The sequence below is a fragment of the Macaca mulatta genome, chromosome 4 (genome assembly GCF_049350105.2).
Source record: "Macaca mulatta isolate MMU2019108-1 chromosome 4, T2T-MMU8v2.0, whole genome shotgun sequence".
Lineage (NCBI taxonomy): Eukaryota > Metazoa > Chordata > Mammalia > Primates > Cercopithecidae > Macaca > Macaca mulatta.
Window position 1 is genome coordinate 82,165,867 of NC_133409.1, and position 12,488 is coordinate 82,178,354.

A 12,488-nucleotide genomic window follows, 5' to 3' on the forward strand; every position below is an offset into this window, starting at 1 on the left:
TGTGATTTGCGTTATTAGAATATGGCCTAGAACCGAGCCTGCAATGTCTCTGAGGTATATTTGTACTTTAATAATTTTTCATGAAGCAGAATTTATCTGGGAATGAAAATGAAATGGGTGATGTTGAAGGTTTGAGGAGAACTAAGAAGCTGTGAAATTGTCATCTTAGATAGCTTAAGAGTAAATGCATGTAGGGAATTTTGACAAAACTGGCAGAAACCACTAAGGCCTAATTTGGGTCTATAATTATTAATTTATAATGAAGTAATCAATTAGTTGGGCATTTTTCTCCTTTCATTTTATGTTGTACAAATTTCAAGTGCAGAGAAGTTATAAAGTTGGATTAAACAGGATTTGATTTTATTAGGTGACTACAACAAAGCTAGAGACAAGCCAGGGAGTATATGTGTTAAAAAAAAAAAGATTATAATAATTGACCATAATATTTAGACTTGTTTAGGAGCAGGAAGAAAATATCAAATATCTCAGTGACAGGGAAAAAAATTAGTAGAATTCATAGTTTGGAGGAGTGGAGTAATAGAGAAAGTGAGTTGAAAGGATAAACAGTAACGATGATCAAAAAGTGAAATGCATGCAATGTAATTGTGCAGTGTTACATTTATTGTTAATAGTAAGTCCTGGGGCAAGAGCATGTGAGTGTGTAGGTAAGGCAGAATGCAGGGGAAGATCATTGGAAGGTAAATTAAAGAGATGAAGGGCCTGAGAGTTATGCATGATTATGTACACGTATACTGAAATCACCAGAATTAAGACTGAAGTAGTGTGGAGAGAGGGATATGGAGCCGGGAACAGATGCCTTGGAAAACATGTGGTTGAATACCTGGGATCTGAAGATGACAATAGCAAATGAAGAGTAGTAGGTGATAAAATCCATGGAACTGAGATTCAAAGTTACATTTTAAGGAGACAAATTGTAGAATTGTATTAAAATAGTAAAGAGGAACAAAAGCATTTCTATTATACCTCCCAGCCTAACAATCACCACAATATGTTATACTACCCTAGAGGGCTGCAGGGAAAACACTGCCCTCAGGGAGAAGCCAGGCTTCTAATTTTTATTATAATTATGTTTTTAATTTGTTATAGCCATTTTCAGAGACCTTAACAACTTTACTTAAGGCTCATAAATGGCTGTGCTATTACCAGCTTTTTAAAATAAAAATTTCTGCAGAAACACGTTTAGGTAAGCAGATTCATTGGCTAGCTTGTTTTGTTTTATAGTATAATGAATTAAGGAAAGCTTTGAGAGAAGAGGTTGAAAAAAATAGGATATTTTGCTGCTCATGGTCGTTAAATTACACATGACATTGTGGAAGATTTTCTGGAATTGAGAAGAGATGTGAGAAGTATATAGACTGGAATATATTCAGAGCTTGATTAGATTAGTAGGTATGTGGAAGAATTGAGTTACCTGAATGTCTGGTGTTTCTAGGGGTGAATGTATAACAGTAATTTTAAGATTTTTTTCCTTGTAGATTCAGGACTTGAGAAGCAGGGAGGAGCTAGATCACAGGGAGATTTATAGAGTAGGGCCAGGAACTTAGTTATATTTTCAGAGTGATGTTAAGCCACTGAAGAGTGTGTGCCGATGTTAGGAGTGAAGGTGGGAACAGAGAATAGAGTAGTAGATCATCAAATGTTACTTTTAAAACATTAGCCTATCTTTTGAGTATAAAATAATCTTATAGGGCAAGCCGCCCCCCCCAACAAAAAAAGATTAATTATAAGGATGTTAAATCAGTTCAGGTAGAAAATGATTAGTATTTAGATTATAGTTGAGATGAACACAAGAAGAACTGATCTCAGGTTGATAGATATTTAATAAGCCATGCTAATACATCAGGAGGAACCAAGGATGATCCCAAATATGTGTCTTCGACTGTGTCATGTGCACTTCACTAAGGTGCAAATGATGGGAGATAAATGTTTGAAGAGACTAATGATCAAATTTCTGTTTTGGACAATTAAACTTTGAAATGCCAAACAATAGCAAAAAGGGGGACTCCTCCCTAACTCATTTTATGAGGCCAGCATCATCCTGATACCAAAACCTGGCAGAGACACACACAAAAAAGTTCAGGTTGACATCCGTGATGAACATTGATGCAAAAATCCTCAATAAAATACTGGCAAACCGAATCCAGCAGCACATCAAAAACCTTATCCACCATAGTCAAGTCAGCTCCACCCCCAGGATGTAAGACTGGTTCAATATATTCAAACCAATAAATGGAATCCATCACATAAACAGAACAAATGACAAAAACTACATGATTATCTCAATAGATGCAGAAAAGGCCTTTGAAAAAATTCAACACTGAATTCTTGCTAAAAATTCTCAATAAACTAGGTATTGATGGAACGTATCTCAAAATAATAAGAGCTTTTTATGATAAACCCACAGCCAAAATCATTCTGAATTGGCCAAAGCTGGAATCTTTCCTTTTGAAAACTGGCACAGAACAAGGTTGCCCTCTCTCACCACTCCTATTGAACATACTATTGGAAGCTCTGGCCAGAGCAATCAGGCAAGAGAAAGAAATAAAGGGTATTCAGATAGGAAGAGAGGAACTCAAATTGTCTCTGTTTGAAGATTGCATGATCATATATTTTAAAACCCCATCATCTCAGCCCCAAATCTCCTTAAGCTGATAAGCAACTTCAGGAAAGTCTCAGGATACAAAATCAATGTGTAAAACTCACAAGCATTCCTATACACCAATAAGAGACAAACACAGAGTCACATCACAAGTGAACTCCCATTCACAATTGCTACAAAGAGAATAAACTATCTAGGAATACAACTTACAAGGGATGTGAAGAACCTCTTCAAGGAGAACTACAGTCCACTCCTCAAGGAAATAAGAGAGGACACAAACAAATTGGAAAACATTCCATGCCCATAAATAGGAAGAATCAATATCATGAAAATTACCATACTGCCCAAAGTAATTTATAGATTAATTGCTATCCCCATCAAGCTACCATTGACGTTCTTCACAGAATTAGAAAAAAACCTACTTTAAATTTCATATGGCACCAAAAAAGAGCCCATATAGCCAACACAATCCTAAGCAAAAAGAACAAAGCTGGAGGGATCATGCTACCTGACTTCAAACTACACTACAAGGCTACAGTAACCAAAACAGCATGGCACTAGTAGCAAAACAGATATATAGAAAAATGGAACAAAACAGAACACAGGCCTCAGAAATAACACCACACATCTACAACCATATGATCTTTGACAAACCTGACAAAAACAAGCAATGGGGAAAGGATTCCCTTATTAATAAATGGTGTTGGGAAAACTAGCTAGCCATATGCAGAAAACTGAAACTGTACCACTGACTTACATAAAAAGTAACTCAGGATGGGTTAAACACTTAAATGTAAGATGTAAAACCATAAAAACCCTAGAAGAAAACCTAGGCGATACTGATCAGGACATAGGCATGGGCAAATACTCTGTGACTAAAACACCAAAAGCAATGGCAACTAAAGCCAAAATAGACAAATGGGATCTAATTTAACTAAAGAGTTTCTGCACAGCAAAAGAAACTATCATCAGAGTGAACAGGCAACCTACAGAATGGGAGAAAATTTTTGCCATCTATCCATCTGGCAAAGGGCTAATACCCAGAATATACAAAGAACATAAACAAATTTATAAGACTAAAACAAACAACCACATCAAAAAGTGGGTGAAGGATATGATCAGACAATTCTCAAAAGAAGACATTTATGCAGCCAACAAACATACGAAAAGAAGTTCATCATCACTGGTCATTGGAGAAATGCAAATCAAAGCCACAGTGAGATACCATTTCATGCCAGTTAGAATGGCGATCATTAAAAAGTCAGGAAACAACAGATGCTGAGAAGATGTGGAGATATAGGGATGCTTTTACACTGTTTTTGGGAGTGTAAATTAGTTCAACCATTGTGGAAGACAGTGTGGTGATTCCTCAAGGATCTAGAACCAGAAATACCATTTTATCCAGCAATCCCCTTACAGGGTATACACCCAAAGGATTACAAATCATTCTACTATAAAGACACAAACGCACATGTATATTTATCACAGAACTATTCACAGCAGCAAAGACTTAGAACCAATCCAAATGCCCATCAATGATAGACTGGGTAAACAAAATGTGGCACATGTACACCATGGAATACTATGCAGCCGTAAAAAAGGATGCATTCACGTCCTTTGCAAGGACATGGATGAAACTGGAAACCATCATTCTCAGCAAACTAGCACAGGAACAGAAAACCAAACACCACATATTCTCACTCATAAGTGGGAGTTGAACAATGAGAACACATGGACACAGGGAGGGGAACGTCACATAACAGGGCCTGTTGGTGGGTGGGGGGCTCGGAGAGAAATATAATTAAGAAAAATACCTAATATAGATGACAGGTTGATGGGTGCAGCAAACCACCATGACATGTGTATACCTAAGTAACAAACCTGCACGTTCTGCACATGTATCCTCAGAATTTAAAGTATTTGGAAAAAAAAAAAAAAAGAATTGAACCAAAAAGAAAAGAAAATGTGTTTCTAGAGTTACTTTTACTTTTTAAAAGTTGGCTATAATAAAGCCATACCCTGGCATTCTAAAGCAAGGGGGGGTGGTGGTGGTGGTAGTAGTAGTAGTAGTAGTGGTAGTAGTAGTAGTAGTAGTAGTAGTAAAGCAAATTTGCAAGCCTTAAGGACATTGAAGTCTTTAAGGTCCCTGAAACTGGCTATAACAGTTAACAAATAATTGGAATGAAAAATGAAAGGCACACTTTCTTGCTCATTAAGATTCAGCCACGTTGGTCTTTTTTTCTGTTCTTTGCAATGCAAGCTTGTTACTTTCCTAAGTTTATGCACAAACTGTTTCTCTACATGTAATGCTCTTCCCCTTTTGCTCACCATGAATATCTCTTTTTTCCCCATTTATATATCATTTCAGAAAAACTTTTTTTTCCTTACAAGGCAATTTCAGCCAGAAAAACTGCTGTATCCATCATTTCAGTCCATTTGAACTCTCTGCATAGTACTTAACACTACCTGACATTGCTTTGCACAGAAAAAAAGCCTTAAGTTATATTCACTGGTCCAATCCCAATATTACAAAGTAACTAACACCAATTAGTGCTCAATATATATTCATTGATCTTGAAGAACGCAGAGAGTGGATGTTAAGCATTCATGTCTAGTAATGCAGTTGTTAATTACCTAGATTTAACCATTCCACAATTTGCATATACTTCAAATCATCATGTTGTACAGAACAAATGAACATAACTTTGTCAATTTAAAAAAGAAATAATTTTTAAAGGAAAATTTATAAATTTACACACACACACACACACACACACATATTCACTGAATGAATGAGAAAATGGATGAATGACTGATGAGCAACAGTTTGACCCAAATCCTCTCTCTTCACATGATAACCGTAACCCACCCCCAACTCCAGGCACAGTGGATGCCTTTTAGTACATTTTAAAGTGTTAGGCCCCATTCTGTATCAAAGGCCTTTTACACAATGTTCTCTCTCTGCATGTAGCACCTTTCCCTATCTTTTCCACCTAACCCAATAAACTTGTGTTTATCCTTCAAATTCCAGCTCAAGTATCTCCTCCTCAAGGGAATCTTCTCCGTATTCCATGACAAGGGAAATCTTTCATTGTAAAGTTTCATGACATGATATGCTGCTACTTTGAGGGGCTTATCAGGGCTTTAGTTTTCTTTTTCACTTACTTTGTTTTCATGTTTCTTGACAACAGAAGTGTAAGCTCCGCAAGGTTAAGACCATGCCTGTTTTTACACTCAATTGTATTTCCATCAACTAGACAGGTATTTGGTCTTGGCTCAGAATTATATATTATTGATTCAACCTCTGGAACTCATTTAATTGTCAAGATGAAAACAAAAATTTAAATTACCTAAAAGCAATCAATAAACCCTCAGCCCGAGTCTATGTATTTCCTTTCGTAATGTGTGCCTGAGCTAAGTAAATAGAGCATTTCGAGCTCTAATGGACCATGGACAGCAACTGCTTAGACTAGTCATCAGCTCTCAGAAAAGCACATGGAAGGCAGACCTTAATTAAAAAGCAGAGCTGTACCAACAGTCCAGTAATCCTTCTCCATACTTGGCTGCTTCCAATAGTAGTTGATAGGAAAAAACTGGAGGTAGCAAGACTAAACTGCCTCGCAGGTTGAGGGCCCATGTTCATTCTGGTGGCAGGCAGATAATTTCCAAGGCATCTGACCCTCAAACCCTATGATGTGTCTTTTATTATCAATAAGATAAGTCAAATATTTATCTCTGCCCCTTATTCTATCCTTTGCTTCTGTTAAAGTTGTATCTTTTAAAAAATCCAGATTAGACTGGAAATGGGGGCTCTTCCTGTTCTCCAGAAAACACTGGTCCTGGTTCTACTCCATTATAATGGATTTTGTTATTTTTTAATGAAATGATAATCGATAATGAATCAGATTTTTAAAAATATCAATAGAACTTAATAAAGAATATTTGTCATAGTAATTTTTCTCATTTTGATTTTCTTTAAATTATTGTAGACCAGCAGAGTAAAAGTAAAAAAAAAAAAAAAAAAAAAAAGGCAACAACAACAACAAGAACAACAAAACATTCTGCTGAAGAGTCATGGAGACCTATTTAGAAATTCTGAGTTACCTGAACCCTATTTGGCAGCAGAAAATGGGTTTGGAAGGGGTCAATAATGTTTCGCTTTGAAAATAAATTTTGCTTTCTCTTACCTAAAAAGAAAATAATATCCATAAAATAAGAATTCAACCAGATGTCAACATTTTGGGGCACCCAGCATGTATATACCAACCTGTATTCTAAGCATTTACCGTATGCTGTTTCATTTAATCTTAAGAGTAACCATATATATTTGTATTTTTCTTATACTTGTGACTCAAAGAAAATAAATCTCTTGCTAAAGCAAGTGTCAAAACTTAAATTTGAACTCCATATTGATTTTTACTGCATGAACAGTAACAGAAAGAATCAAAAACACTAAGATTAAACAATAACCTTTGCTAACATAGTTAACATCTGCTGAACAACAGGAACAAACAAACACTATAATAAGCAAATGGGAGAATTATGAAGTTTATTTCTGACACTCTCTGATGGTGCGTCTAAACATGATAATTCCCATTTAGCAGTTATAATAGCCAATTGTTTTCACTTTGCAATTCAAGAATATTCAGGAAATAGAATATCAGATGTTTTAATTGTGAAGTTTATAAAATCCTGCTGTTGTCAATCAAGAACACCTTCACAGTTGATTGTTACAGCTCAGCTTCATCCATCTGTACCTGAATAATGTTTGACACAGGATTTTCAGTTAGGTATTGAGCTGTAAATTGCTTTTATTTAGCTTTTATAATTTCTGCCAAAGATTAAATCTCAGAGTAAATGATTAGATTATCATTCAGCATGCATTTTGTTTAGTGTTTAATATGCCTCAGATGAAATCCACTGAGACAATTCTCTGTTTTTGTGTTCCACCTTCTCTTTATACTGTTTTTACATGAAACCTAAATGTGATCTTGAGCCTAGATGGACTCTAGAAATAATACTGACCTGAGGTAAAATAATTTTATGTAATACTATGTTATGTTTGAAATTTCTAAGATTGTGATATGGGGTTTTACAGCTTTATAATGTATTCAACATGCAAGTGAACTATTTCAGAATCATTGTGCTGAAATGTAACTGATGGATTTGGTGGAATAATTTAGCCTTAAGTGAAGCATGCAAAAAAAGAAGGCTTTAATTTGCTGATGTTTGGGCTTCAGAAGCTCTTAAGAGTGTAGCATAATTTTGTTAATGACTTTTGGCTATCATTTGCTTCAACTTTGAACAAAATACTTTCAATGCAAATGTTAAAATATGCTGTACAATTTTAAGAATTAGGGTAGATAGTTATCAGCATAGAAATTCCAAATAGGTGAAACAGAATTAAAACGTCTGAAACAAATTAAGAACAAACAACAATCCAGTGTGTTATAGGGTTTTATATATATGAAGAACTCTAACAAATCAATAAGAAAAAAATAAACACATAGAAAAAATGCCAAAGGACATGAATAGGAATTCATGAAAAAAAAATATGTAACACAAATAAAATATGGAAAATACTCAATCTCAGTAATAATTGAATATATGCAAGTGAAATCTATCACATAATATTTTAACTTGAATAAGTCAGTACAGATTTTAAAACGGATAATATTTATTGATAAAGCTATTCAGAAACGGACATTTCATGCCAGAGGAGTGAGGGTATAGTTTGGTACAAACTTTAATTTGGAATAACTGTCAAAATCCTTAAAACATGTTTAACTTCCATCATAACATTTCAGTCAATTTCATACCAACTCTGTTACCTGGATGGGTCCAAAATTCTAGATGAGTAAGACAGAGAGAGCTATCAAAGTAGCAGGTTATTAGGTTACTCAACATTTTTCATGATCCATGGTTCCTTCCAAGCAGCAAGGTCTTTGGAAGCCATTGGCAAGGAAAACAGATATTGAATTCTATAATATATTACTTAGACTTGTTGGATCACAGCAGCTTAAGCAACATATCAGATATTCTAGGGCTTTCTTGAGCATGCAGACTATGTTGAAACTTTTATGTGTGTTTATATCCTCTTGTCTTCATTTTGTACCTGCATGTTTTGCAGAGAAGCTAACTAGACTAAATGTTAGCCTACATTTACTGTATCATATTTTACACTGTCCTATGATTCTAAATGCTATCACTAGAAGGCTGGAGTCATATCGTCTGGGTAATGCAGAGTGGAGTTTGATTTGCCTTAATTAAACAGAGAAGTTTGTTTCTACCAGGTGAGATTTTTACAGTTTTCTTGACATCCCCTCATTTTAAATAATAAATTTGTTTTAGAAAAGCTTTAGATTTGCAGAAAAAAAAATTGAAGATAATACAGTAATTTTCCATGTACTTTACACTCGGTATCCCTGATTATTAAAAACTTTATATGGTATAATACATTTATTAAAAATAACAAACTGATGTTGATACCCAAGTCCAAACTTAATTCAGATTTATTTAGTTTTTACTTTATGTCCTTTTTCTGTTTCAAGATTCCATCCAGGACATGACATTTTCTTTAGTTGCCATGTCTCCTTAGGCTCTGCTTATCCAGGAGGGGTTCTCAGACTTTTATTGTTTTGATAACCTTGACAGTTTTGGGGGAGTACTAGTTAGGTGTTTTGTGCAATGTCCATCAATAGACATTTGTCTGATGTTTTCCTCATTATTATACTCCCATTCCCCAGGTGGAAGTCTGGCTCCCACCATTCACAATCCATTTACTTGATTGTCCAATTACAAAATACTAGTTTCAGAATTGTTAACCCTTATTCCCATAGGAGACCACTTTATTAACTAAAGTACATATGTACAACTTGTTTTGTCTTAATTCTTCTAAACTCAATTGATTTCCAAAATTGCCTAAGACCTGCCTAAGAACTTCAGCTCTTTTCACCATTATTTCCTTCAATGAAATTCTCTCACATACTTATAATATAGTTAGATTCTTTTGTCATAGTCTGAGTTCCACGCTATGATCTCCCAACTTCATATTATTTTAAGTACAAATATTAAGAATAACTATTTGTGTAATCAAGTTATATGGGTTTCATAAATACATTTCATAAATGCACAGTGTCATTTATGTGCCATTTTAGAATCATACTTTATAGGTTTCCTTCTATAAAAATTTCCTGGTCTTTACCTATTCAATCCCCATCCCCCAAATTTTGACAGCTCGTGGTCTGTTTTCCATTTTTGCAATTTTGCCTTTTCCAGAATATCATATAAATGGTCATATATTGTAGCCTTCTCAGAGCAATTTCCTTCACCTCATAATATATGTTTATCAATCATTCATGTCTTTGCATGGTGTGATTGCTAATTCTTTTCTTTTGCTGAGTAAGCATTCCATTGGATGGATGGACCCCATTTTGTTTATTGAACAATATCATATATGTTTCTGGTGATTATAACTATGATTTCTCCCTTCAGAAAAGATATTCTTAGATGAAGAAAAACTAAAATAATTTGCCACTAGCAAAAAAATCTTTAAATATTTACTAAAGGAAGTTCTTCAGACATAAAGAAAACCACAGCAGAAAAAATATTTGGGAAGTAAGAAAGAAGAAAGAGCAACGCAAAGTGAAAATACAGGATCATACAACTGATTATTCACCTCACCGGTTTTAGAAATTATATTTGGTAATTGATTCACAAATTACTATGCCATTTGATATCAAGACAATGATATTTAATATTAATAGTAGGGAGGGTAAGGGGATATTAATAGAACTGTTTCCACAATGCACTCAAAGAGGCAAAATGTTGATATCTGGAGGGTATAATAAGATTATACACATATATCCTTATATCCCAGAGCAAACACTGTGAAAAACATACAAAATAATACACTTAAAAGTACTATCTATAAGGTAAAACTCTAAAAAAGTTCAAGTAACCCACAGGAAGATTAAAAAAAAAAGAGAGAGAGAGAGAAACAGATAAATGAGTACCAGAGAAAATAAGCAGAAAACAAATAATAAAATGGCATAATATGCTCTAGCATATCAATACTCTTCTTAAATGTAAGTGGTTTAAATACATGAATCTAAAGAGACTGGCAAAGCAGATTTTTTTAAAAAATTAATGACCTAACTATTCAACCACATGCTTTTAACAAGAAGCTCTATTTTCACTTTAAAATTAACAAGATAAGTAGGTTGACAGTAAAAGGATGGGAAAATATATTATTCAACATTAATGAAAAAATAGGAGTAGCTATATTAACATCTGATAAAGTAGACTTCAGAGAAAAGAAAATTGTGAGACAAAAAAAGACTACATAATGATTAAAAGATCAACGATCAGTCTACCAGGAAGATGTAATGACCTTAAATGTGTACACCTCACATATTAGGGCCTCAAAATGTATGCAGCAAAATTTTTATCACTGAAATAAATGATAACAAATCATTCATGATAGCTGGAAACTTTAAATATCCTCTTTTCAGCAACCAATACAACCACTGGGCAAAAAAATCAGCAAAGATATACAATAACTGAATCAGCCAATAGAATCTATGTGACATTTATAGAACATTCCAAATAGTGACAACCAAATGCATATTCTTATGACACACCCGTGGAATATTCTCTAAGATAGACAATATCTTCAGCCATGAAACTTTAATACATTTAAAATTTGAAACATTACAGATTGTATTCTTTGACAACATAGAATCAAATTAAAAATCAAATAATATGACAAAACCTAAATATGTAAGACATTAAACTACATGATTCTAAATAATCGATGGGTATTAAAAGAAAATTAACTGTGTGTAGAACTACGAGAAAAGCAAGTTGCTCTATATCAAAATATATGAGATGAAGCTAAAGTAGTGCTGGGGGTATATTTTTAACACTAAATGTTTACAGTAGAAAACATTGAAGAAACCATAAATCAGTACTCTAAATCTGTCCTACAGAAACTAAAATAAAAAGAGAGAAGAAAAACCCAAAGCTAGCTAAAGAAAGAAATAAGAATAATACAAAAATTCATGAGATTCGAAACAGCAAGAGAAAATATAAGTGAAAAAAGATGATTCTTCAAGAAAATAAATACAATTGATAAGAACCTAGCAAGACTGACATAAGTAAAAAGAAGATACAAATCACCAATATCAATAATAAAATAAGATATATCACTTAAGACACTATAGCTATTAAAAATAATAAATACTATGAACAACTTTATATTGTGAATTCAAAAAATTATAAGAAACAGATCAATTCTGTGAGAAGTTAAAACTATCAAAACTCAACAAAGATGAAATAAACAATCTGAAGTGTCCTGTAATCATGGAAGAAATTGAATTTATAAATTAAAAACTCCCTGTATAGAAATATTCAGCCCCAACTGGTTTCAGTAGAGAAGTCTATCAAACACCAAGAAAGATGTAACACCAATTTTATACTATCTCTTCAGAAAACAGAGTTTAATATTACCTTGATACCAAAACCAAAGATAATGCAAAATAAGAAAACTATAGATCAGTATCTCATATGAACAAATGAAGTAAAATCCTCAACAAAATATTGGTAAATAGAACCCTACAACATACAAAGGTAATTATGTACCAGGATCCATTGGAATTATTCCATTTGTACAAGCCCAGTGCAACATTAGAAAATCAATCAATGTAATTTCATCACATCAATAAAGAATAATTGTATGATCATATACGGTAATGTAGAAAAAGCATTTGACACTATCTGACACTCATGCATAATAAAAACATTTAGGAAACTTAGAAAAGAGGGAAACATCCTCAATTTTTATAAAGAGCATCTACGAAAAAACATA

General features: G+C 33.6%; 1 non-coding gene across 1 annotated transcript; it reads right to left on the reverse strand.

Annotated features, from left to right (window-relative positions):
• Positions 1-1,099: 1,099 nt before the first annotated feature.
• Positions 1,100-1,228, reverse strand: LOC114677885 (small nucleolar RNA SNORA33). The gene has a single exon (XR_003729313.2). It is a non-coding gene; the product is annotated as a small nucleolar RNA SNORA33 (small nucleolar RNA).
• Between the last annotated feature and the right edge of the window lie 11,260 nt (positions 1,229-12,488).